The 25,047-nt window shown below is 47.9% G+C and overlaps 1 protein-coding gene and 1 long non-coding RNA gene across 2 annotated transcripts in view; one reads left to right on the top strand and one right to left on the bottom strand.

The window, feature by feature from the left end:
- Positions 1 to 11,212: 11,212 nt before the first annotated feature.
- On the bottom strand, positions 11,213 to 13,957 carry LOC136308908 (uncharacterized). The gene is made up of 3 exons (XR_010726190.1): positions 13,700 to 13,957; positions 11,742 to 11,786; positions 11,213 to 11,410 (listed from the first exon to the last, which is right to left on the bottom strand). It is a non-coding gene; the product is annotated as an uncharacterized lncRNA (long non-coding RNA).
- The window catches only part of DNMT3B (DNA methyltransferase 3 beta), a 49,913-nt gene continuing 37,816 nt past the window's right edge, over positions 12,951 to 25,047 (top strand). The window contains exon 1 of the mRNA XM_066234569.1: positions 12,951 to 13,163. The gene's annotated coding sequence lies outside the window, so the exon portion shown is untranslated. The remainder of the gene's footprint in view (positions 13,164 to 25,047) is intronic.

The following is a 25,047-nucleotide window of genomic DNA, read 5'->3' as shown; positions in this document are numbered from 1 at the left end:
GGCCTACCCCAGGCCTGCTGATTCAAGATCTGCATTGTTAACAAGATCTTGGCACATTCAAGTTTGAAGTACAAATAATACGATTTTTAAATGCCTACCATGTTCAGGGCTTTATTTTAAGCACCCAAAAACACACCATGCATAATGTTAATACTCCGCATTGCCTACCTATCATTGCTCATATTACTTGTATTTTTTTTATTTTTTATTTTTTATTTTTTTTCATTTTTCTGAAGCTGGAAACAGGGAGAGACAGTCAGACAGACTCCCGCATGCGCCCGACCGGGATCCACCCGGCACGCCCACCAGGGGCAACGCTCTGCCCACCAGGGGGCGATGCTCTGCCCATCCTGGGCGTCGCCATGTTGCGACCAGAGCCACTCTAGTGCCTGAGGCAGAGGCCACAGAGCCATCCCCAGTGCCCAGGCCATCTTTGCTCCAATGGAGCCTTGGCTGCGGGAGGGGAAGAGAGAGACAGAGAGGAAAGCGTGGCGGAGGGGTGGAGAAGCAGATGGGTGCTTCTCCTGTGTGCCCTGGCCGGGAATCGAACCCGGGTCCTCCGCACGCTAGGCCGACGCTCTACCGCTGAGCCAACCAGCCAGGGCCATATTACTTCTATTTTAATGCTTATCACATTGTGTTATTGCTGTTGTTTACACATTTGTCTCCCCCACTTACTGATGATGTCGTCTTGGGCAAATTACTAACCTTTCTGTGCCTCCATTTCTTTTTTCAATTGTACAAATGGAGATAGTAATAGGACCTACTTGAAAAGATGAAATGAGATGATGCTTGTAAAATACTTAGCACAGCAACTGGCCCATGGTAAGTGCTCAGTAAATGCTTGCTATTATTATTCCAAGTTTTCAATCTTATAAATAGAACATGGCAAACAGCATCCCTGTGCACAATTCTTTTTCCACATCTGATTATGTCTAGAAGGTCAAAGGATCCTATGTTCAGAGTTCAAGGACAAATAGACTTTCAAGGTAGGGAGAGGCTAGACCAGGGGTCCCCAAACTATGGGCCTGCGGGGCCGCATGCGGCCCCCTGAGGCCATTTATCCAGTCCCGCCGCACTTCCGGAAGGGGCACCTCTTTCATTGGTGGTCAGTGAGAGGAGCATAGTTCCCATTGAAATGCTGGTCAGTTTGTTGATTTAAATTTACTTGTTCTTTATTTTAAATATTGTATTTGTTCCTGTTTTGTTTTTTTACTTTGAAATAAGATATGTGCAGTGTGCATAGGGATTTGTTCATGATAGATACAGGAATTCCAAACTGCCCTCTTGATGTTCCGCTTATCTGTCAGACCTCACCCTTACTGGACTATCCCTCCGAGACAAAGGAATTCCAAAAAGCTGAGAAGCCGCCCCAGGGAGGGGCTCCAGACACACCAGGACTTTTGCCTCAGTATCCCCTCAGGCTCTCCCAAACACTATATAACTTGCCCCTAGTCTATAACTGGTGCTCTTTTCCCCTGAGAAGTGCCCGGCAGGGTTCCTTTCTTCCTTTCAATAAAGCCTGTTACTCTGGTCTTTCAGACTCCCAGGGATTCCAACAGTTCATAGTTTTTTTATAGTCCGGCCCTCCAACAGTCTGAGGGACAGTGAACTGGCCCCCTGTGTAAAAAGTTTGGGGATCCCTGGGCTAGACCATACTGAGCTCTCTACATTTCATCCTGAACAGGGACCTGGCAGCAGATTGATCCTGCCAACAACCCACATCCCCTCAGCCCCAAGAAGTCCTCAAAGAAATCTCAGACAACACCATTCTTGGCTTCAGTTATAAATGGGACAAAAACGTCATCATAAAATGTCGCAAAATATTCTACCGAACGCCCATATCCAATTCCCATGGTTGCCTCTTTAGGTCTTGATGATTTTTCATATTTTATTATTATTTTTAACATTTTTAAAAAGGCTTCATTTATTCAGAAATAACGACTTCACTTATTAGAAAGAGATAGAAGGTGGGGAGGAGAAGAAGCATCATATGCCTCGCCCAGGCAACCTCAGCGTTCTAGGTTGACGCTTTATCCACTGCGCCACCACAGGTCAGGCTCAATTTTATTACTAATAATTTCACAACTAACAAAGACAATAGATGAAAATGGTCTTTCCCACAGCGCTCCCTCACAATCCACTCTTGAATGGAGGAAGGAGTGGCGATGACTGTTAATGTGATAACTTGGTAGCAGGAAATGCAGGCCCGGGGCCCTGCCTCCCTTCTATAGAACCCCAGCCCCCAACACCTCCCAATTCAGCCTTAAAGAGGGACCTTGCTCCCTTCATTCACTTTAAAATGTCTCCTCTGTGGGAAGCAAAGGGGGCTTCCCTCCCCCCACCCCTGCAAGTGAAAGAAGTTCATTAAGCAGTCCTTTCTCAGGCACGAGGATTCCTGCTGGGAATTTCACCAAGGGGCCAGCTCCTCCCTAGGGGAAGAGTTGACCCTTCACTCTCTGAAATGCCAAAGGACATTTTTTTTTATTAAACGTTTTTTTTTTTTTAATTTTGAGATAATTGTAGATTCACATACAGTTGTAAGAAATGCAGAGAGATCTCCGTATCCTTGACTCAGTGTCTCTCAATGCACAGGTCCCCTCTTGCACCACGGCCTGGTGACCGATGTTTGAACGAACAGTTGAGAGGCGGAGAAGGATCCTGCCTGTTGTCCTCGGACATTTTTTTTTAATAAATAAATTTTTATTAATTTTATTGGGGTGACATCAATAAATCAGGGTACATATATTCAAAGAAAACATGTCCAGGTTATCTTGTCATTCAATTATGTTGCATACCCATCACCCAAAGTCAGATTGTCCTCCATCACCTTCTATCTAGTTTTTTTTGTGCCCCTCCCCCTCCCCCTCCCGGGACATTTTAACAGGAGGGATAAACTCCAGGTCCTCTTCTACCAAAAACGGGGGGGGGGGGGGGGGGGGGGAATACTATGGACATTTTCACGTTTCCACTCACTATCCTAATCAAACTTTCTATATGAGCTCCTCTACATAACAAAAATTACAGTTGGCCTGGACTTTTCAAAACACCCATGTCATGGAAGTCATTAACAAAGGAAGCCCGGGGAATCTTTTGAACTGTACAGTTACAAATAAGTTAAGTACAAATAAGTTAAGATGTAAGTTTATGTGGGTTTTTTTTTACCACAATTTTAAAAAAAGGACATTATTGGGACAACTGATGAAATTTGAGCACAATCATCGATTAGACAAGAATATTGTATCAATATATAATTCCTAAATTTGATCATTGACCTTGGTTATGAAAGAAAATGTCTTTGTTCTTAAGAAATACATGCTGAAAGCATTTAAGGTAAAGGAGGATAAAATGTTTCAAGAAAAAGTTAAGGAGATAGTGCAAATAGTGCACCTGTTAAAAACTGGTAAAGAGTATAGAGCTATTCTTTGTATTATATTCTTGCAACTCTTTTATAAACCTGAATTTATTTGCAAGTGCATTTTTAAAGGGGGTTGAGAAAAGTCCAATGATTTTTGTTCCCATCCTTTCAGACGGGAAAATATTTTCTATTTTGACTAATATTTATACATCTTCATGTCCTCACTCTGGGAGAGGTGCTGGCCATTTACATCCATTTTCTCCCTAAATCCTTCCAGTAACCCCACCCGGAGGCCTGAACTCTTATCCTTGTTTTCTGTAGGAAGGGAGCTGGGGCTTAAAGAAGTGCCACCCAGTCACATGCTGGTTACAAGTAGGACTGAGAGATCTCTCAGATGTGCTCTCAGGATCACTCTGGAATGATCTATTAGATTCCTTTCTCTGTAGTATCATATTATTATTACCATGGACTCCTAAATGTACGATTTATACTATTTATAACATCTTGCTTTTTCACTTAGCAGTCTACTTTTTTTTTTTTTTTTAAAGATCTTTTTTTTTTTATTTTTTTATTTTTATTCATTTTTAGAGAGGAGAGAGAGACAGAGAGGGAGAGAGAGGAGAGAGAGACAGAGAGAGAGAGAGAAGGGGGGAGGAGCTGGAAGCATCAACTCCCATATGTGCCTTGACCAGGCAAGCCCAGGGTTTTGAACCGGCGACCTCAGCATTTCCAGGTCGACGCTTTATCCACTGCGCCACCACAGGTTAGGCCAGTCTACTTTTTTTTATTTTTAATTTTTTAACTTAGTGATTGATTCTTTTTTTTTTGTGGGGGAGAGAGAAACAGAAACATAGATCTGTTTCTGTATGTGCACCAACCGTGGATCGAACCCACAGCCTCTGTACATTGGGGCAACGCTCTAACCAACCGAGCTATCCAGGGCACTTAGCAGTCTATCTTGAAGCTGATAGCTCTCTCCCTATCAGCACTTATATAGACTTGGTATTATGTTTTCCCAGCTGCATAGTGTTTCATTGTTCACTGGGGGTGTGCCCATGTTTTCATTATTGCAAGCAATACTAGAGAGAACATCTCTCCATATACAGATAGATAGATGTCTCATGAATGGAGTTATCGTGTCTTAGAATGGAATTGCTAGGTCATTCATTACCTTCCATTTGGGTGGGAGCTGCCAAACTGCCCAAGGGGACTTGAAGTCAGCCTTGTGGGTATATTTATCTTATTTGCGCTACATGTGTTTAGTGAACACCTACTATGCACCCCCACATCATGCTGGGTATTCAGACAAAGCAGTGAACCACATAAAAACTCCCCTGTTGGGAGGCTTTTAAGGCCGAGGAAATGAGACACATAGAAAAGGAGTTTAAAAAAATAAAAATAGTAAATCGGGACCAGGTTGGATGCACACTCACCAACATATGGAGCCCTGGAGAGATTACCGATTAGTTGTCAAATCGCCAGAGCTCACTGGAAGCCGAGGGAGAGGAGGCAATTCCATTTTTAGTTTTTTAATCCTTATACATGTGAAGGAATATAAACAGTCATCTATTGTTGGATTTCTAGGACAGTTCCTATTCTGATGTTTTACATGGGATGCAGTGATGAACTTGCTTATCTGTTTAAAAATATTCTTCCAAATCTCAAGATTTCTCCTTGAGACAGATTTGAGCTATCTCCTGGAGAAAAGTTTAAGCCTTTTTAAGATCCTTGGCCTTAAACTCTAACGGTCCCCTCTAGACATTTGCTCTTTAAAGGGCCTTTTGGTAGTAGTTCCTAGTTTTGAGGGTGGGGGGGTGATAATGACTTCAACCTTTTGGGAAATCTCACTCCTCATTTCAAATTCAAGGTAGGACTCCTTTGCCTAAGAAAATGAGGGCTCAGATCTCTATTGTCTGCTTTGTTTTTCTCCTCAGGAATGCCTGGCCTGGTGCTGATTAAGACTGCAATGCAAATCCCTGCTGGGTGCTGTGAAGGCAACCTGCAGGTGTGACCTCAGAGAACTTACCTGGAGCACTTTCTCTTCTAGATCATTTTCACTATCCTAAAGAGTAAGGAGCCCTTCATTCATTCATTCATGCATGCAAGCATGCATGCATGCATTCCTTCATGCAGCAGATATTTATTGAGCACCTACTATGTTAGGGGCCAGGGACACAGCAGTGAATGAGACCGACTACTGCTCCTCCCCCATGCAGCTCACAATCTAATGGGGGAGACAGACTGTATTTGAAGTCCCTCAAAGACTTTTACAAAGGATAAATGCTAGGAAAGGGAGAGGGGGGTGGGGGAGCAGGTTCAAACCCCCGGTGGGTGGGGGAGAAAGCCAGATGTAAGTAGCTAGCCCTGGAAGATGAATGAAAGTTAAGCAGGCTGAGTTATCAGGCGCTGGACCAAAAAAAATATATATTTAACAATCAAGGGGAAAGCCCTGGATCTTGGACATGTCACTCTGCCTTTTCCCATTACTCCCAGGCCAACATAACTCAGTACAGTTGTTCCCACTTATCTGCGGTTTTGCTCTCTGCAGTTTCAGTTACCCATGGTTAACCATGGTCTGAAAATGTTAAATGGAGAATCCCAGAAGTAATTCATAAATTTTCAATCGTGCGCCATTCTGAGTAGCCTGATGAAATCTCTGGCGCCATCCTCTCCAGGGCATAAATCATCCCTCGGCCCAGCGTCTGTGGGCTGTGCAAACCTCCCCCCCACCCCCACCTAGTCGCATAGTAGCCATCTTCACTATGCTCCTGTTCCAGTAAGGCTTACCTTACTTAACAATGGCCTCGAAGCCCAAGAACAGTGATGCTGGCAGTTCGGAGATGCCAAAGAGAAGCCAAAAAAGTGCCTCTTCCAAGTGAAAAGGTGGAAGTTTTTCTTAAGAAGGAAAGAAAAAGCCTGACCTGTGGTGGCGCAGTGGATCAAGCATCAACCTGGAATGCTGAGGTCGCTGGTTCAAAACCCTGGGCTTGCCCCGTCAAGGCACATATGGGAGTTGATGCTTCCTGCTTCTCCCCCCTTCTCTTTCTATCTCTCTCTTTCTCTTTCTCTCTCTCTCTCTTCTCTAAAATGAATAAATAAATAAAAATAATTTAAAAAAAAAGAAGGAAAGAAAAAAGTCATATGCTGAGGTTGATAAGAATCAATCTTCTAGCCCTGGCTGGGTAGCTCGGTTGGTTAGAGCATCATCCTGATAGACAGAGATTGCTGGTTCGATCCCTGTTCCAAAATCCTGCCCTGTGGTGACCTGCCGTGTAACCTAATAGCCAACTACTGCTCCTCTCTGGGCCTCAGTTTCTGACTTAGGACCTTCCGCTAATCAGTGATACTAATACTAACAGGAGTTAATATTTAATGAGCACTTACCAGGCAATGTGCTAAGCCTTTTATGGGGTAGCAGTGTGGTTAAAACCACAGCTTGGTATTTAATCCCAGCAATGGGCACACTTCCCAGCAGTATGACTTTGGACATTACTCTACCTCTATAGCCCTTAGTTTCCCCATGTATAAAATGGAGATAACAGTCTTTCCTGCTTCATAAGGCTGCCTGAAGAGTCAATATGTGTCTGACCTGTGAAGGCACAGTGGACAAGGCGTCCACTCGGAAGGCTGAGGTCACCAGTTTGAAACCCCAGGCTTGCCCGGTCAAAGCACACAGGAGAAGCAACTACTACAAGCTGATGTTTCCTGCTCCTCTCCCTGCCTTTCTCTCTTTCTGTCCCCTCTCTAAAATCAAGAAATTAAAGAAAAAAACAAGTCACTATGCAATACCTGTAAAACACTCAGCCCCAGTACCTGGCACACAGGAGCCTCTCAATCGCTGCTACTAACATGTTTATTTAATAATAACTAATGAATGATATCTGGCTAGACTCTGTGTCTTTTCTAGGCATATATAGTTAAAGCAAATACTTTAATGGCCCACTTTGGGGTTTTAAAGAGCAGAAAAGAATTCCATCTAGCCCTGTCCGGGCAGCTCAGTCGGTTCAAGCATCATCCCAATACACCAAGGTTGGAGGTTTGATCCCCTGTCAGGGCACATACAAACTCTCTCAGTCTCTTTTCATTCCTCTCTCTAAACAATCGATACATTAAATAAAGGGGGGAGGAATTTCTTCTAATGGTCAACTGGGCCAGAAAGACATCTGGGTGTCCCCGTTGAAAATGGGAGGTGAGCCTGACCTGTGGTGGCGCAGTGGATAAGGCGTCGACCTGGAAATGCTGAGTTCGTCGGTTCGAAACCCTGGGCTTGCCTGGTCAAGGCACATATGGGAGTTGATGCTTCCAGCTCCTTCCCCCTTCTCTCTCTCTGTCTCTCTCCCTCTCTGTCTCTCTCTCTCCTCTCTAAAAATGAATGAATGAATGAATGAATGAATGAATAAATAAATAAATAAATAAATGAAAATGGGAGGTGAGGAACCTAGTTTGCACGTGACCATAGCCTCTCATTGCGAGGAAAGCCGAGTATTCTACCATAAGGTCTTTTCACTTAGGTTCTGTGAATCCCTCAGCCATTCTGGGAAGGGGGCATTATTGTTATGATTATTATTATTCCAACCAGATGGGGAGATGACTGAGACTCAAGTTCCTCAGCCTAGCACACCCAGTGTGGGGGGTAGGGCTGGAGCTGGGAGTCTGGTCCTAGCTTTGCCACCAGCCAGCTGTGACTTTCAGGCAGCTTCCTGGACTGTAAAATGGGGCTCGTGACACTAGACACTGCTTGCAGACCCAGAGGTGAACTGGGCTTGCTTTAGCAGCCAGGAGCCCAAAGGACAAGGTTATGTGACACTGAGGAGGCGGGGAGAGCACACATCTCTGGGCTGGCCAGGAGAGCTGAGCAATCTGGAGTCCTTATTTCTTGATTTGAGAGAGAGAGAAGAACATCGACATGGTGTTCCTTCCACCTATCCATGCATTCATGGCATGTGTCCGGACCAGGGATCAAAGCCGCAACCTTGGCAAATTGGGACAATGCTCCAACCAACTGAGCTACCTGGCTTGCGCCATGTTACAAAATATTTTTTAAGCAAACACTGTTGTACCTGTATGCAACCAGAGGAAGATTTGAAATCAAACTAAATACAAAAGTTCTTTCTAGCCTTCCAGGTTCTCTCCTGCCTTTGTGTGTGTGTAGTAATACCCATTTGTTATTCTAAACATCAAGAAGCAAAATCTTGGGGGTGTGGAAAAAAGCAAAATCTTTTTCCCTCCCTTTTTTTTTTTTTTTAATAAGGACAGAGAGAGAGATAGATAGGGACAGACAGACAGGATCGGAGAGAGATGAGAAGCATCAATCATCAGTTTTTCATTGCGACACCTTAGTTGTTCATTGATTGCTTTTCTCATATGTGCCTTGACCGTGGGTCTTCAGCAGACCGAGTAACGCCTTGCTCGAGCCAGCGACCTTGGGTCCAAGCTGGTGAGCTTTTTGCTCAAGCCAGATGACCCCGCGCTTAAGCTGGCGACCTCAGGGTCTCGAACCTGGGTCCTCGGCATCCTAGTCTGATGCTCTATCCACTGCGCCACCGCCTGGTCAGGCTTTCTTACCCCCCCCCCCTTTTTTTAAATAAATGTTTATTTTATTGATTTTGGAGAGAGGAAGGGAGAGAGCAGAAAAGAGACAGGAACATCTGTTCCTGTATGTGTCCTGATGGGGGATCGAACCAGCAACCTCTGTGCTTCAGGACGATGCTTTAAACCAACCTAGCTAGCTGGCCAGGGCCAAAACCTTTCTTTAAAAAAATTTCATTTTCCAATTACCGAGTAATAAAACTGCCCAACTGATTAATTCAGCATCAATGATTTAATTTAAATTCATTCAGTTTTCCAGCAATACTTTCCCATGGCTGAGGAAACTGAGGCACAGAGAAACCAGGTGATTTTATCAGATTCACGTAATCTTGGAGGTAGGATTCAAACCATAGTGTCTGATAAAAAGTATCCCTCTAGGACATGATGTCAGCCCTCTGAGAATGCCTGTTGGGGCAAAGAGTGTGGCGTGGGAGATGTTACTGGCATGTCCTACCCCCTAAACAGTGAGAAGAACACTAGAAATGAGAAGCAGCGGACCTGGGCATTAGCCCAGCACAAAGGGGGTGTGACTCAAACATTCATATTCACGAGGCCAAAGCAGACCCACAGAACTTCCCTCTAAACCCACATTCTGGAGCCTTTCTCCTTTTGTCAATGAACCTCCCTTTGCCCAGGTGCTCAGGCTAAACCATCCTTGATACCCGGGTCCTCCTGGATGCCACTCCCCTCCCCCCTTTGCCCGCTGGAGCCATCAGCACCACTTGGTTCAATCTCAGGAACTGATCCTAAATCCAGTCGCTTTTTTCCACCTCCTTTGCTCCCTCCCACGGTGGTCCAGGCCACCCTGCTCAGTCTTCCAGATCAGGGACCAGCCTCCTCCTGGTCCCTCTTTCTACTTTGAGTCTGTTTTCAATATCTGAGTCAGATCTTGGTTTCAGTGGTGACATGCAAAGTCCAAAGTCACTAAAGCTTATTGGACCCTGCAAGATCTGCTCCCTCCACCCCCAGTTATTTCTCTGCCCCGCCTCACTCCTTCTGCTCTGGTGACACCGGACTCCTAGGCTGTCCTTCCCACCCAAGTACTAACCAGGCCTGAGCCTGCTTAGTTTCCGAGATCAGACGGGATCGGGCGTGCTCGGGGTGGTATGGCCGCAGACTAGGGGGTCCTTCCCACATGCCAACCTGCATCCTGACCTGGGTCAGGCCGCATCACTCCAGTCTCCTAGTCATCTTCCTCCCAGGTTTATCCATACCTGTCAGCCTCTTATTTTTTTACGATTATTGTCTAACACTCCCCAATCAGCATGGAAGCCCTGGACCTCCTGGGCTGAGTTCATAGTCAGGTACATGCCACACAGCAGGTGCTCAGTCAAGGTCAGGCTGCGTAGTTGACTTTGCACAAGTCCCTCTCTTCTCTGGACCTCAGTCCCCTCATCTGAAATGGGGCCCTCAATTCTCCTAGCCCTGACCACGCCTGGAGTGACTATGAAGCTCAAATGGGGTATTGAATATGCCCAAGTTTTAAAATTTTTACTGATTTCAGCGAGAGAAGAAGGGGGAGAGAGAAAGAGAGAGAGAGAGAGAGAGAAAGAAAGAGAGAGAGAGAGAGACAAGAACATCTACCTGGCCTGACCTGTGGTGGCGCAGTGGATAAAGCATCAAACTGGAAATGTTGAGGTTGCCGGTTCAAAACCCTGGGCTTTCCTGGTCAAGGCACATATGGGAGTTGATGCTTCTTGCTCCTCCCCCTTCTCTCTCTCTCTCTCCCTCCTCTCTATAATGAATAAATAATAAAAAAAATCTTTAAAAAAAAAAAAAAAAAAAAAAAGAACATCTACCTGTTCCTGTATGTGCCCTGACTGGGAATTGAACTGGCCACCTCTGCACCTCAGAACGATGCTCTAGCCAACTGAACTATTTGGTGATAGCCTCGTTTTTTGTTTTTTAATTATAAAGTTCTGTGCCCTGGAAAGACATCATGCCATTCTTCTTTTGTGATTCTCCTGGTATTCACTCTCCTTTCCAAATGATAGGACTGAGACAACTTATTTATTCAGACCCTCTATTTTTTTCTTCTTTGAGTTAGATGGTCTACTGTCCCTGGAAATGTCTGCCAGGTCCCAGAAAACTCCACCCATTGGCATCTAAACTAGGCCTTTGCAGGCATTCCTGGTGGTACACAGACATCCCTTGCCATGTGACATATCTTGGCTTATGATCAGAAAACAGAGGCCCAGCAGCCCTCCTACAGGCCCACCAGCTCATATGTTTTGTTTTTTTCCCCTTTTAAAGACATACCTCTTCTTCCCGTATAAATGGACTGGAACCCAAATGTTGGATGTTCGTGCTGCCCGTCCACACCAGGCTCCCATGGTTGCTGAGCACAATTCACTTTTCTATCTCCTAAGCCTTTTCAGGTTCCGAGGCTGAACAGAAGTCTACTGTAAGCTTAGAAAACTTTGCAGCTTCCGGGAATTTGCCATTGTATTTATCTGCAAATACCTGTTAAGAAAGGAAGGGAGAAAGTGTTGGCTTTACTCAGAGAGTTGGAGCCCAGGGGGCAGGAAATCTGTGTTCATTCATTCATTCATTCATTCATCAAACTTGTATTGAACTCTTGTAGACATTGGAAATACAGCTTGGAACAAGACAGACAGATGCTTCTGTCCTCGTGAAGTAGTGTTGATCATATGTGTGTGTGTGTGTATGTAACAAGAAAAAAACCCGAAGAAAATAAAGATGTAAACAAGGACTTATGCAAATTGATTCAAATAGCTCTAGGTGTTACAAAGGGAATGAAATAGGTTAGGAGTGATGGGGAGGGTAGACTTACACTGTTCAGGTGGGGTGATCAGGAAAAGCCTCTCTGGAGGGTGACCTGTGGGGAGAGAATTGAATGGTGAGAAGCTGGCCATGCAGAGATCTGGGCAAAGAATATCCAGGAATATGCTTCATGTGTTTGGGGAACAGCAAAGAGGTGAGAAGGTTAGAGTGATGTGAGGGAGGAGAGAGAGTAGATGCCCAGAAAGGCAGGGGCCAGCTGTAGGGCCTTGAAGGCCATCCTGTCATCATGCATTTGTTCTTTCATTCACTCAACATATATTTATTGAGCACCTACTGTGTGCTAAGACACACTGAAACCCTGCCTTCACAGTCTAATGTGTAGAGATAGATACACCTAGGCAGGTAAACAAATACTAAGTATAAATACCAGGTGTGATAGGTATTGGGAAGTGTGGTTTTCCAATTGTTCAGTGCCCCTTTAAGGGTAGAAGAAGTTGAGACCAGCTAACAGAATGGGGCTTCTCCTTCTGATGCAAGCAATACTCAAGAACCCAGGCAGCCAGGGACCTGAATGCCTTTCCCTCCTCTGCTTTCCCTTCTCTGCTCTCCCTCCTCTCCCCTCCCCTCCCCTCCCCTCAAGAGGTCTCACAAAGGCGGAGCAGGTTGAATGAAGGACTAGTCTGAGGGTCCAGAACCGGGCATTACAGGGGCATTACAGAGCCCAGGTGACATTGCAGCTGGAGGCTGGAGGTGGGGGTCAAGGGGAGACTTGGGCGCTGTGTGACTCCAGGGGGGACGCTTCCCTCTCTGAGCCCTGGCATCCAGACATGTGTGTGTGTGTGTGTGTGTGTGTGTGTGTGTGTGTCCGTGTCCAGGCAGGGTGGGAGGGGCAGACAGGAGGGGACCCAGAACATGCCTGCGAGCTGCGCATTAAGTCTCGGTATCCGGGTGGGTGATTTAACAGGCCCGGGGGCGGGAGGCGGTGCCTGTGGAGGAGGGGCGGAGGGGAGGCTCCGGAGTGATTTCAAATTTCCCTCGTCCCCTCCCCGCGCTCCCCCCGACGCGAAAGGCCGGGCTCTGAGTGGTTGCGGCGGGGGCGCCCCAGGGCGGGGGGCGGGGCGAACGCCCGGCCGGGGCTACAAGGGGACTCGGCACCGCCCCCTGCCCACCCTCTGCTGCCGCCCCGTCGGGCCCGCGCTGCCTCCTCGCAGCAGCTGCCCCCCAGCCGCAGCCCGCGTGGACGCTCCCGGCGTCCCCGACCGACGCCACCGGCCCGCTGGCAGGCCGACGAGCGAGCGGCCGCGCTCGGCCGGCAGCGCGGGGGTTAAGTGGCCCAAGTAAACGCAGCGCGGCGATCGGCGCCGGAGATTCGCGAGCCGAGCGCCCTGCACCGCCGCCCGCCGGCCTCCCGCCAGCCTGTCGGGACCCGCGGCTCGACCGCCGAGCCGCGCCCGAGCCCGGCTCTCGGCAGGTGAGCGCCCCGTGGTCCGAGAGAGGCTCGCCGGTCGCGTGGCTCCGGGGGCTGGTGGGGGAGGGGACAGCGGAGCGCTGCCGGTACTTCAAGGGGCGACCCTGTCCCGTGGACCTCCTGGGGAGGCGGCTCCTGTCCGACTTAAGACCAGGAACGTTAGGGGAGGAGAGGTCCCGGACCCTACTGGGGGGCAGCGGGCCAGGAGGACATAATGGGGGGCGGGCGGGCGGGGGCGTGTGTCGTGCAGGGAATTGGGTGGAGGGGCTACCGTTGCTGTATCCCAAGACCCCGGGGAGGAGACGAGTTCACCCCGAGGGAGGAAGACCGGGCGGCCTTCCCGGGGTCTAGAGTCGAGGGTAGGAGTCCCGCTGGGGAGAAGGGGAGGCCAGTGGGAGGGGGTGTCCTTACCTGGCCCTGGCTTGAGAGGGAGCCTCCTTGGGAAAGGGGGCGGAACAGGAGAGAGGTGGGCGTCCGGCGTCCGTTTATTCTAACTCGTGGACCTGGGGGTTCAGCTGAGACACCTTTATATTCCTTACCTGGGAGAGAGAGCACTAGGGGGTGTGGGTGCCGACGAGCAGGTGGGCCGGGCGTGCGCGCGTGTCGGGACCTTCTGCCAGCCGGGCAGGCTCCGGGGTGCTCCCAGACGAGCTTCGGGGGGCGCGTCCAGCGGGGGCAGGGTCCGGGGTGCTCTCAGACGAGCTTCGGGGGGCGCGGCCAGCGGGGGCAGGCTCCGGGGTGCTCCCAGACGAGCCGCGGAGGGCGCGGCCGGCGGGGCTGCCGGGATGCCCTCGGGATGGGCGCCCGCTCCCAGTGCACACCTGGCCAGGAGGAGCCGGCCTGGGGGCGGCGCCTCCCTGCCCCGCCGCTCTGCCTGCCCTGGGGCCTCACGTTACATTTTTTCCCCCCTCTTCCGGGATGAGGCTGGTCCCACTTTCCAAACTTGCAAGCTGAGGCTTTTTCAAAACTGCTAGCTAGCACCACCTCCTAGAAGACAGACTTCCTAGCTTGCGGGATTGTTTGGCGAGGGAGGTTGGGTGTCGAGTCCCACTTCATAGCCGAGAAATTGGAAGAAGGAAGGCGGACTTGGCTAGTTAGCCACACGGAGTTGCTCTTGGACCCAGCTTTTCCTTCTGGAGACACTCACCTGTGGCAGGGAAAGGTTGCAGGAGTCTGGGCCCTGTCCCAGGCCTGTGCTTCCATCCTGCCTCTTCTCACCCCCTGGGCTGAGGGTGGTGGTGGTGCTGGGCTGGGCCTTTGTGCCCCCCCCTCCCCGCCCGCTTCTCCCTCCCCCTAAGCCAACCCCCTAAGCCGAGAGGTGCATGAATTAAACAGAGTTAAAGGCAGTATAAACCTTGAACTGCCTCCTGATTCCTGGATGCTGTGGGTTTTGGCCAACTGGTGGCGATGGTTTTTGAGGCGGATCCCTGCTGGGGTTCTCCCTTAAAGTGCCCAGCCTCTGCCCTCCAGGAGGGCCTGCTTTGCTTCCTGCGTGGAGGCCATTGGGGACTCCCCAGGTGCATACTTGATTTCATTCCAGAATTGAGGTGATGGTACCTATTTGATAGGAACGGCGTACGGCAATAATAAGTTTGTCACAGTTAGCATCATTATCTAGCGATTGGGGTAAGCAGGCTGCCCTCTTTAGGGGGATGCATGAATCTTTGGCCCGGTGTTTAAATCTGCCCCAGAAATAAAGCCATCCCAATAAGCCCTTGCTTTTTATGTCTTAGTTATTACATCTGTGAAATGGGAACATGCCTAATAAGCCCAGACTGCTTAAGAATGAAACCCGTTTATGTGTGATTTAACCTTTAACCCTCAGTGTTCCTCAGATATCTGATGGGTGTGATAGCTTCCCACATATCATATTAGGTCCAGATGGGGACTCAATGGGATAGTGTTTGACAAAGCAGGTGGTAAATGTTGTCATCTGTATTAATTAACCCATTGACGCTCTTTTAAGGGTAGCCAGCCCTTAGTAAGACTTGGAAAAGGGAGGCACCCCTGAGATGGCCCCTCCTTTCCTGCCTTCCTCCAACAAGGTACTATTCCTGTGAACTAGGAAAGCTTTTCCAAATCATTGTCCTTGATTTGGGCGTTGACAGGAAGGAGTGCCTTTGTTCCTTTTTGAAAGAAGCCATGGTTTTCTTCCATGGGTTGGGGCCGATTTTTACACCTTCCCCCTCCCCCCTAAGCTTGAGGCCTACCTTGAATCTTTAATTTCAGAGCTAAGTGAGATTCTTTACCTTTGCATTTGAGGTGGAGAGGGCTGAGACAAAGGGGGCAGGTGTGGGGTTGGCTGCATCCTGCTTCTTGAAGCCATTGGCATAACCTCCCTCTTGCAAATGCTGGAAGTGTGGTGGGGGAGCATCTGGGAGCTGCAGGGGGCGAGGGGAGGAGCTAGGGAGGTGAGGTTGGGGGAGGCTGCTTCCTTTTATTCTCTTCCTCCAGCCACGTGGAGCCTATGACCCAGAAGTGCCTGTTGCCCCCTCATTATTCAGCCCCAGGGACCTGGTTCCAATGAGGGGTTCGGGAAAGTTAACCTTGAGGTTGAATCCTTCGACTCAAACCAGCTCTCCTGCCAGCTGTCGGGCCTCCAGGCTCAGACAGCTTTTCCAATTTCACTTGATACAGTCCTTGCTAAATTGGAGACGCTGGGTCCTCCCCCATGGCAAGCACCCCCCTTCCCCAGCCCTTAGTATATAGTACAGGACCTCATGCCCTGTATTCTAGTTTGTTGTTTTTTTTTCTTTTTTTCCTCTGTTCTAGTTTTTTAAAAATCATGAATTCAGAGTGATTTTTTTTTTTCAGTTTCTTTGTGGACCATGACTGGAGAAGTCCAGAATACCTCATTTTCCTTGCAGACCACCCTCTTTGTAAAGTGATGGATAGACTTGTCTCTCTTCCTGATGGGGCTGGATATTCTCACTGGGCTCCTTTTGCAGCTGATGGGACTGAGGTTCTGGGATATAGATAGTTGTGTCCCCCCCCCCCCCCCCACACACACAGTGCTTTCCCATCTGCCACTATCTCAGGACAGGCTTTGTCACTCTGAACAGGGAAAAAGCCCAGGGTGACAGTTCAGATGTGGTGTCTGGCTCTGGCTGGAGAAAGTGGCCTGGTAAATGGCAGGGGAGCCGGCACATAGCAGAAGCAGCTGTGTCCTGCTCCTTCAGGCCATAGGCAGAGCCTCCAACCCTTTCTTGATTTTTGTTCCCATCTGTGAAATGGGTACAAGTATTCACCTATCCAGTGGAGTTGCTAATTCAGGAGGACTAAATGGAATCCAGCAAGGCTTAGTTCCTCATTCAAAAATAAGTTGGACAGGGGGCCCTAAATATTGTAAAAAGCCTGCTATTTCTTGGGTCATGTTATTCATCTGAGGCAGTAGACTAAAGAGGTTTTAATTTTTTTTTTTTATTCATTTTTAGAGAGAGAGAGAGAGAGAGCGAGAGAGAAGGGGGAAGGGGCAGGAAGCATCAGCTCCCATATGTGCCTTGACCAGGCAAGCCCGGGGTTTTGAAACGGAGACCTCAGCGTTCCAGGTTGACACTTTATCCACTGCGCCACCACAGGTCAGGCAAAAGGGGTTTTAGTTTTAGAATCAAATCTGGATTTATATTTCTATTCTGTTTATAAGTGGTAATCAGAGGCTCCGTTCTATCTGTAAAGTGGGCGTGCATTGTTGGCCAATCTGAGGGGGTGAAGTTTAAATAAGTTGAGTGGCTGCAGGTTAAAAAACACACATACAGGCCCTGGCCGGTTGGCTCAGCGGTAGAGCGTCGGCCTAGCGTGCGGAGGACCCGGGTTCGATTCCCGGCCAGGGCACACAGGAGAAGCGCCCATTTGCTTCTCCACCCCTCCGCCGCACCTTCCTCTCTGTCTCTCTCTTCCCCTCCCGCAGCCGAGGCTCCATTGGAGCAAAGATGGCCCGGGCGCTGGGGATGGCTCTGTGGCCTCTGCCTCAGGCGCTAGAGTGGCTCTGGTCGCAACATGGCGACGCCCAGGATGGGCAGAGCATCGCCCCCTGGTGGGCAGAGCGTCGCCCAGTGCCGGGTGGATCCCGGTTGGGCGCATGCGGGAGTCTGTCTGGCTGTCTCTCCCTGTTTCCAGCTTCAGAAAAATGGAAAAAAACAAAAAACAAAAAAAACACACATACTGAGGGTTTAATAAATGTTGCATGTTATGTAGTAAATGTACAAATGTCTGTAAGGGGTTATGACTTCCTAAGAGAAATGCAGTCCCGATTGGCATTTCTTAGTTTTTTGAAGGAGTAAGCAAAAAATTGGGAGACTGCTGTTTTGTGTAGGCAATTTGAATATTTAAAAAAGTGGGACATTAACTATATTTTATTTTATTTATTAACTTTTTAAAAATTTATTTATTCATTTTTTTAGAGAGGAGAGAGCAAGGAGAGAGAGAAGGGGGGGAGGAGCTGGAAGCATCAACTCCCATATGTGCCTTGACCAGGCAAGCCCAGGGTTTCAAACCGGTAACCTCAGCATTTCCAGGTCGACGCTTTATCCACTGCGCCACCACAGGTCAGGCCTCACTATATTTTATACAAATGAAAGTCAACTTTACTTCCTTCTGATGCTGAGAAGAAACTAATCCTCACCTGGAAGCTCAGGCCCAAGGTAACCCATGCTTGCTTTCATTTTGGGACTTCATTTTCTTCTAGAAATGGAGGAAAAGGTAGTCAGGACCAGGAGCCTACCTAAGTGAATGGACAAGGACCCAGGGAAAGGTCAGAGTGGTGAAGAAAAAGTAAAGGCTTAGATTTAGAGGGTGCTGCTGTCACCTTGAGCCTGGCTTCAGGAGCCGATAGAAGCCGGTTTTGGATAACAGGGAGAAGAGAGTCTTTGGAATATTAAACAGCTAGCTTATTCTTTGACCAGCTTGCCTGACCAAGTTATTTAAGTCAGTAGTCCCCAACCTTTTTTGGGCCACGGACTGGTTTAATTTATTTTTTTTCCTGAAGCTGGAAACGGGGAGGCAGTCAGACAGACTCCCACATGCGCCCGACCGGGATCCACCTGGCACGCCCACCAGGGGGCTATGCTCTGCCCAGGGTGGGGGGTCGCTCTGTCTCTACCAGAGCCACTCTAGCGCCTGGGGCAGAGGCCAAGGAGCCATCCCCAGCGCCCGGGCCATCTTTTGCTCCAATGGAGCCTCTGCTGCTGGAGGGGAAGAGAGAGACAGAGAGGAAGGAGAGGGGGAGGGGTGGAGAAGCAGATGGGCGCCTCTCCTGTGTGCCCTGGCCAGGAATCGAACCCGGGACTTCTGCACGCCAGGCCGACTGACGCTCTACCACTGATCCAACCAGCCAGGGCCTTTTCTTTTTTTTTTTTTTTAATTTTTTTTTTACAGAGACAGAGTCAGAGAGAGGGATAGATAGGAACAGACAGACAGGAATGAAGAGAGAAGCACCAATCATCAGCCTTCATTGCGACACCTTAGTTGTTCATTGATTGCTTTCTCATATGTGCCTTGACCAGGGGCCTTCAGCAGACTGAGTAACCCCTTGCTCAAGCCAGCGACCTTGGGTCCAAGCTGGTGAACTTTTGCTCAAACCAGATGAGCCCACGCTCAAGCTGGCGATCTTGAGGTCTCGAACCTGGGTCTTCCTCATCCCAGTCTGACGCTCTATCCACTGCGCCACCACCTGGTCAGGCAAAAAACTGGTATTTTAAAATATAATTGTCGAACTTACCAGACAAGCATCAAGAGGGAGTCTTAGATGGATGTAACAGAGGGGAATCTGGTAATTTAAAAAAAATAAAACATCGTTCAGACTTAAATGTAAATAAAATGAAAATAATGTAAGTTATTCTTTCTCTGCAGACTGGTACCAAATGGCCCGCGGACCGGTACCAGTCCACGGCCCGGGGTTTGGGGACCACTGACTAAGTCACTTCATCCACAGAGATTTTGTTCAGTTGTTCATTAATTCTCTCACTCATTCACTATGGCCTATGGCCTCATGTGAACCCATGCTTGTCCCCCTCCCCCAACCCCTGTGCTTTTAGTTTCGCATTTCGAGAATTGAACTTAAATATTCCAGAAAGCGGTTTTTGAAATTTGTAGGAGAGTGGTAGCCATTGAAAAGATGAGCAGCCTGACCTGTGGTGGCGCAGTGGATAAAGCATCCACCTGGAAATGCTGAGGTCCCCGGTTCGAAACCCTGGGCTTGCCTGGTCAAGGCACATATGGGAGTTGATGCTTCCAGCTCCTCTCCCCTTCTCTCTCTCTATCTCCTCTCTCTCTCTCTCTCGTTCTCTCGCTCTCTCGCTCTCTCGCTCTCCCCCCCTCCCTCTCCTCTCTAAAATGAATAAAAAAAAAAATTAAAAAAGAAAAGATGAGCAGGGCCTGGCCTGTGGTGGCGCAGTGGAGAAAGCATCGACCTGGAATGCTGAGGGCGCCAGTTTGAAACTTTGAGCTTGCCCTGGTCAAGGCACATATGAGAAGCAACTACCATGAGCTGATGCTTTCTGCTTCTCTCCCCACCCCCTTTCTCTCTGTCTCTCTCTAGAATCAATAAAAAGAATCTTATAGAAATAAAGATACTGAACGGGAAGTTAGAAATGCATTTCCAGAAGTGATGAGAGTGGATGGGATGGGGCAAGAGAGGGAGAGAGGGAGAGAGAGAGAGAGAGAGAGAGAGAGAAACAGTTGTTAGTGGGAAAAGGTTCTTGACCAATAAATTTCCTTTTGGGGACAGGTTGATGCTGACCAGTTGTGTGGGACAGGTTGTAGGGAGAGAAGAGCTCAGCCTGGCTGGGGTGACTTCTACCTTAAGGTTGAGGGCATACATGTTCTTGGCCTCATCACCTTCTCTGCTTTTCCCCCTGCTCCCAGTGTGTGACTCCTATTAGTCAGACATCGAGTCAGTTTCCTGGCCCGGTGGAATTTGCTATGATCATTTGTCCTCAATGTTCTGTTTTCTGGGTGAGCTCCTCAGTTGCCAACCCTCTCTTTGAACTTTTTGTCTTGTGCTTAGAAGAGTTCTTGTTCTACACATTCCATTTGTAATGGTGTCTTTATCTTGTTTTTAATCTTCCTGGGAATATTAATTCTTGTGTTTAGTGCTCCCACTAATATTTATTTCTGAATATAGTTTTTTTAATTAAAAAATATTTTTTTAATTCATTTTAGAAAGGAGAGAGAGGGAAAGAGAGAGGAGAGAGACAGAGAGAGAAGGTAGGGAGGAGCAGGAAGCATCAACTCCCATATGTGCCTTGACCAGGCAAGCCCAGGGTTTTGAACCTGCGACCTCAGCATTTCCAAGTCGATGCTTTATCCACTATGCCACCACAGGTCAGGCCAATATATTTTTTATTTATTCATTTTAGAGAGAAAAGAGAGAGAGAGAAGGGGGGAGGAGAGCAGGAAGCATCAACTCCTATATGTGCCTTGACCGGGCAAGCCCATGGCATTGAACTGACTACCTCAGCATTTCCAGGTCAACGCTTTATTCACTGCGCCACCACAGGTTAGGCTGAATATAGTTTTTATATTTACTGTTTTCATATTTAAGTTTTGAACTTGATCCCTATATTTGAGAGGGACCGAAATTGTCTGGGACTTGCTAACGGAAGGGTTTCCTTGGGAGGCAGTGACTTGAACTTGTCTTTTCATCTCCAAATTTAAAGGAAGTTCTCTGTTGGTTTGTCTTTATTCCCCACAGGAGGAGTCTTCCAGTGCCCTGCTTGGGGAGGGGGTACAGGTGTGACTGCAGGGAAGGGGCCTGCTGGGGAGGCCTCAGTGTGCCTCCTAACTCAGCCCGGGCCCCCTCGGTCTCCTGTGGCAGGTTGGGTGGGAGGGCTGGCTGCCTCTAGAATAGACTGAGGGAAGGAGACCTGGGAGTTACCGAACTTTTTTTTTTTTTTAAGAGAAAATGAGAGTGACAGGAAGGGAGTGTGAAAAGCATCAACTTGTAGTTGCTTTCACTTTAGTTCTCCATGAAGCTTGACTGGGCCCTGCCAGTCTTTCCTAGCTCGTGCTAGTGACCTTTGGGCTCAAGCTGTTGAGCTTCGGGACCCTATGGAAGAGCCCCGGCTCAAGGCCACACTCAGAGCCAGTGACTTGGGGCTTTGAACCCGCGCCCTTAGCTTTCCAGGTTGATGATGCGTGATCCACTGCACCACCACCAGTCGGACCCGAGCTATTTCTTCACCCTGCAGCCCCACCTTCTGAGGTTAATTGAACCTTTTTCTAAGCAGCATTTTTTTTCCAGTTGCATTTGCTTTCTGTCGCAAGGGGACATACTTGGGCCACCGCTGAGGCTGGTCCCCAGGCTTCCACAGGCTTCCGGCTCCTGGAGGAGGGGATTATTTATGCCTTTTGGTTGGTGTTCCCAGCAGCCAGCACAGTGCGGGGGCCCCGAGTACCCTGGCTCACGGCTATGCTCTGACTTGGCCAAAGCAGCAGAAGTGGGCACGGCTCTACCCGAGTGTCCTGTAGCTGCAGCCGGTGGACCCACTGGAGACATGGAGAGTGAGTGGGCGGAAGCCAGCTCACCTGGGAGGCGGTGGCAAACAGGGCTGGTCACTAGGCTGGACGCCTCAACAGGCCGGTGCTCTGGACAGATGGTCTGGGTCGTTTTGGGTTTTCCTGGATCACATGGGAGGCAGTGTATCACTGGATGATAGGATTTGGAACATTCTGAGCAAATGTCTATATATAAAAGGGCGGGTGGAGTCTGTTTGAATTCTTGGCAAAAGGGCATCTGCAGTGTAAGCCGTGTAGGTTTTGAGGTGAACCAACCTTGTTAATATCTTGGCTGTCCCCCTAGCTTTTTCTTCCTTGACATCCTCTGCTAACCCACGGTGGCAGCGTGAGGCCAGGGGCTGTCTGGCCATTGTCTGCCTTTGGTCCTCAGTGCTGAAGCAGAGCAAGAACTCCTATCTGGTGAAGGGGTAAGAGCGGCCTCTCTCCTGTGCCTTGGGCTGTCCTAGAGGATGTCACGTGTTGAGTTGTACGCATAGCACAGAGCAACAGCTCAACAATGTGAAATGTGAAATGTGACTGCCGCCATTACCGAAGGCCAACACAGCTAGTGAGGAGTGGAATCTGGACTGAGATGCTGGTAAGAGTCTTTGAGACCTCGGTCTCCACTCGGCGTGGGCCTGCAGAGCTGGCCAGATGCACAGATGTGGGTTGCGATGCTTTGTCTGCAGGCCTGTGCTGAGAAGGGTTCCCCTGAAATGCCACCACCAGGTACCTGGCTAGTTTCTTTTTTTTAAAATCAATTGTATTTCTTTCTTTTTAAAAATTTATTGATTTTTAGAGAGAGAGACAGGGGAGAAGCAGGAAGCATCAATTCATAGTAGTTGCTTCCTGTATGTGCCTTGAACAACGGGGCAAGCAAGCCCAGGGTTTTGAATCTGCGATCTCAACGTTCCAGGTCGATGCTTTATCCACTGCGCCACCACAGGTCAGGCCTGACTAGTTTTTTAAGAGTGGTTTTTGTGAGATATTATGAGCTTGTGTGTGTGTGTGTGTGTGTGTGTATGACAGACACAAGAGAGAGTCAGAGAGAGGGACAGATAGGGACAGACAGGAAGGAGACAGATGAGAAGCATCAACTCTTCGTTGCAGCTCCTTAGTTGTTCATTGATTGCTTTCTCATATGTACCTTGACTGGAGGGCTCCAGAAGAGTGAGTGACCCCTTGCTCAAGCCAGTGACCTTGGAGCTCAAGCCAGCGACCCCACAGGTGAGTCTGTGCTCCAGCCGGATGAGCTTGTGCTCAATCAAGCCTGCGACCTCGGGGTTTCGAAACTGGGTCCACTTTTTCCCAGTTCAACGCTCAGTCCACTGCACCACAGCCTGGTCAGGCTATTATGGGCTTTTAAAAAGCCGATTGCAGTATGTAATCTCCTTTATTTTAACTACATAGTTTTAATTTTTTTCCTTGTGAGTAGGACTTTGAAGATCTACATTCTTAGTAACTTTCAAATATACAATATAGCATTAGCTATAGTTACCGTGCTGTACACGGTACTATACAGGACTTGTTTATCTTACGACTGGGGGTGTGTACCTTCGGGTCACCTTCACCCACTCCCACTTCTTAGTTTTTTTTTTTCTTTCTTTTTTGTCTTCTATGTTTATTTTGAATTTTTCAACTTTTAAAAATTTTATTTATTTTAGAGATAGAGGAAGAGAGACAGGGAGGGAAGGAAGAGAGGAGAGAGACAGACAGACAGACAGACAAGAGACATCAGTTTGTTGTTTCACTTATTTATGCATTCATTGGTATATACCCAGACCAGGAATTGAATCTGCAACCTTGGTGTATCAGTATGATGCTCTCATCAGCTTTTTAAAGATCCCCCCAGCCAGGGATCTTTAAAAAAAGAAAAATAATACATAAGAACTTTCTTTTTATTATGGTACAGATAATTTGTAAGTCCTCCAATTTTCTTTTCTTTTTTTAAGAGAGAAAGAGGAAGGAAGAGAAAAGAAGAAGAGAGATGAGAAGCATCAACTCTTCTTGCTTCACATTAGTTGTTCACTGACTGCTGCTCATGTGCCTTGACGTGGGGGGAGGGGGCTCAGGCAGAGCCAGTGATCTGCTCAGGCCAGTGACCTTGGGGCTCAAGCCAGTGACCTTGAGATCATACTGGCAACCTTGAGGTTTCTAACTGGGGACCTCCCAGGTCTAAGCTCTGTCCACTGCCACCGCTGCTCAGGCAAGTCCTTCTATATTGAAACAACTAGAAATGTTGTCTACATTTCTTTGTGCATGCAGAGCTAAGCTCCGTAGAATAAAGAAATGTAGGGGCCAGAAAAGGGAACTAGAAATAAAAAAATAAAAACTCAGAGATGCTCAGACCTTTAAGGGAGAAAATAATGAAACTTTTCAATAAGGTTGGCAGGCTCGCCCTAGTAGGTATGAGCCTACTTATAAAGCTGTGATGATTCAGTGGGTGACCAGGGGTAATAACGAAAGGAGAAGTGAGCCCAGAAACATAAATAGGGGATCTTTATAAAAGAGGTCACTTTGGGACATAGTTGTTATTATAGGTGCTGGGCTTTCCTTGGAGGAAAGAATGAGATTCCTAACTTAGACCATATGCAAATCATTTTAGATTGACTAAACTTAATGGCCATTTCCCAAGGAAGAAATGTTTCTTGGACAGCAGTATTTTAAAGTCTGCTTTTTCTCTGGTGGGTATAGCTCAGTTGGTTAGTGTTTTCCCCATATGCCAAGGTTGCAAGTTCAATCCCCGGTCAAAGCACATACAAGAATCGACCAATGAGTGAATAAATAAGGTGAACAAAAAATTTTCTCTTTTTCTATCTTTTAACTCCCTCTCTAAAGTCAATAAAAATTAAGTCTGTTTCTGATTGTAAAATAACATTGGACATATGGAAATCATAAGTACCTTCCTGAAAAATCTGACTTTTTTTATTTTAAATATTTTATTGATTTTAGAGAAAAGAGAGAGAGAGAAAGAGAAAGGTGTAGGGGAGGAATGGGAAGGATCAACTGGTAGTTGCTTCTCTTATGTGCCTTGACCAGGCAAGCCCAGGGTTCAAAGTGGGGACCTTTACCTCAGTGTTCCGGCCATGCTTTATCCACTGCGCCACCACAGGACAGGTGAAATCTGACCCTTTTTTTTTATATAAAAAAAAATTGATTTTAGAAGAAAGGGTGAGAAAGAGAAAGAAACATCAATTTATTGTCCACTTATTTATGTACTCATCATCTGATGATTCTTGTATGTGCCCTGGCCCGGGATCTAACCCACAACCAACCAAGCAATCCAGTCAGGGCTGGCCAGTCTTCTGTTGACGGTCGTTTATTGCAGCTTTTTCTATGACTGAAGGGACAGCAGTGACCATCCTTGCACACAGGTCTTGGTAAGAGCTTTGGG

The sequence above is a fragment of the Saccopteryx bilineata genome, chromosome 6 (genome assembly GCF_036850765.1).
Source record: "Saccopteryx bilineata isolate mSacBil1 chromosome 6, mSacBil1_pri_phased_curated, whole genome shotgun sequence".
In the NCBI taxonomy this organism is placed as follows: domain Eukaryota; kingdom Metazoa; phylum Chordata; class Mammalia; order Chiroptera; family Emballonuridae; genus Saccopteryx; species Saccopteryx bilineata.
This window is presented reverse-complemented; position numbering and strand designations above follow the sequence as displayed.